This window comes from Arachis ipaensis, chromosome B8, assembly GCF_059453495.1.
Source record: "Arachis ipaensis isolate K30076 ecotype BB chromosome B8, ASM5945349v1, whole genome shotgun sequence".
In the NCBI taxonomy this organism is placed as follows: domain Eukaryota; kingdom Viridiplantae; phylum Streptophyta; class Magnoliopsida; order Fabales; family Fabaceae; genus Arachis; species Arachis ipaensis.
Genome location: NC_142443.1, coordinates 121,920,001 through 121,922,500, shown reverse-complemented (window position 1 = coordinate 121,922,500; position 2,500 = coordinate 121,920,001).

The following is a 2,500-nucleotide window of genomic DNA, read 5'->3' as shown; positions in this document are numbered from 1 at the left end:
TTGCAACGGAGGCAGGACGCGTTGCAACGTTGGCTGGGGGCGTTGCAACGGAGGCAGGTCGTGTTGCCACGGTTGCTGGTGACGTTGCAACGGAGGCAGGGCACGTTGCAACGGATGCTGGTGACGTTGCAACGGATGCTGGTGACGTTGCAACGGAGGCAGGGCGCGTTGCAACGTTGGCTGGGAGCGTTGCAACGGATGCTGGTGACGTTGCAACGGAGGCAGGGCGCTTTGCAACGTTGGCTGGGGGCGTCGCAACGGAGGCAGGTCGCGTTGCCACGGTTGCTGGTGACGTTGCAACGGAGGCAGGGCGCGTTGCAACGTTGGCTGGGGGCGTTGCAATGGATGCTGGGGGCGTTGCAACGGATGCTGGGGGCGTTGCAACGGATGCTGGGGGCAGTGCAACGGATGCTGGGGTCGGTGCAACGTTGGCCGTGCGCGTTGCAACGGAGGCAGGGCGCGTTGCAACGGATGCTGGTGACGTTGCAACGGAGGCAGGGCGCGTTGCAACGTTGGCTGGGAGCGTTGCAACGGAGGCAGGGCGCGTTGCAACGTTGGGTGGGGGCGTTGCAACGGATGCTGGGGACGGTGCAACGTTGGCTGGGCGCGTTGCAACGGAGGCAGGGTGCGTTGCAATGGATGCTGGGTTAGGTGCATCGTTGGCTGGTTTCGTTGCAACGGAGGCACCCGCCGTTGCAACGATGGCTCGGAGCGTTGCAACGAAGGAGCCAAATTTTCATATCTCATAATTGGCTCGTGCATTTTTTCTAAAATTTTGAGGGAACCTTGGTAATATTATGTGAAGGCTGCACAAAAAAATCCAGGTCAAAAATCGCACGTTTGCTCCGTTTTTCATTTTTTTTGAATTTCTGGCATTCCGGGCGGTAAAAAAATCGGCAAAAAAAATTGGCACGGTGTAAATTCACCAAATTTGGGGGATGGAAAGATCTTATTTTTCTAAAGGTTGTTGCAAAAAACGGCATCAAAATTCGACCTCTAGAGCACTTTCCTTGAGTATGTCTCCTCACGGAAAAGGACGTCTACCCGTGGCACTTTGGTAATGGCTCGGCAGCCTATTATAGGGGGGAGGGGTGTCATGCTGCTGAAACTCGAGTTGTACAAAGGCTTGCTGGGCGCAATGCCAGCAAGATGCACGTTGCCTTGCCATCCCCTAGGCACACTAGCAAGCACGTTGTGGTTGTGGTGTGCCGCCGGGCTCCCCCGCCCCCCACGGAGGCACTCGCCGTTGCAACGATGGCTCGGAGCGTTGCAACGGAGGAGCCAAATTTTCATATCTCAGAATTGGCTCGTGCATTTTTCGTGAAATTTTGAGGGAACCTTGGTAATATTATGTGAAGGCTGCACAAAAAAATCCAGGTCAAAAATCGCACGTTTGCTCCGTTTTTCATTTTTTTTGAATTTCCGGCTTTCCGGGCGGTAAAAAAATCGGCAAAAAAAATCGGCACGGTGTAAATTCACCAAATTTGGGGGATGGAAAGATCTTATTTTTCTAGAGGTTTTTGCAAAAAACGGCGTCAAAATTCGACCTCTAGAGCACTTTCCTTGAGTATGTCTCCTCACGGAAAAGGACGTCTACCCGTGGCACTTTGGTAATGGCTCGGCAGCCTATTATAGGGGGGAGGGGTGTCACGCTGCTGAAACTCGAGTTGCCCAAAGGCTTGCTGGGCGCAATGCCAGCAAGATGCACGTTGTCTTGCCATCCCCTAGGCACACTAGCAAGCACGTTGTGGTTGTGGTGTGCCGCCGGGCTCCCCCGCCCCCCACGGAGGCACCCGCTGTTGCAACGATGGCTCGGAGCGTTGCAACGGAGGAGCCAAATTTTCATATCTCAGAATTGGCTCGTGCATTTTTCGTGAAATTTTGAGGAAACCTTGGTAATATTATGTGAAGGCTGCACAAAAAAATCCAGGTCAAAAATCGCAGGTTTGCTCCGTTTTTCATTTTTTTGAATTTCCGGCATTCCGGACGGTAAAAAAATCGTCAAAAAAAATCCACACGGTGTAAATTCACCGAATTTGGAGGATGGAAAGATCTTATTTTTCTAGAGGTTGTTGCAAAAAACGGCGTCAAAATTCGACCTCTAGAGCACTTTCCTTGAGTATGTCTCCTCACGGAAAAGAATGTCTACCCGTGGCACTTTGGTAATGGCTCGGCAGCCTATTATAAGGGGGAGGGGTGTCGTGCTGCTGAAACTCGAGTTGCCCAAAGGCTTGCTGGGCGCAATGCCAGCAAGATGCACGTTGCCTTGCCATCCCCTAGGCACACTAGCAAGCACGTTGTGGTTGTGGTGTGCCGCCGGGGTCCCCCGCCCCGGGTCCAAGGTCGAGCACGGGCGTCTGGCTGCTGCGAACCCCGATCACCGAAGGACCAACAAGAAGGGAAACAGGTCCGTGCACGGCCCACCTAGGCACCACCTAGGGAGCATGGCGTGGTGGAGTTGTGCCTTGGGCACACGCTCGGGGCAACACCTTGTGCTCGG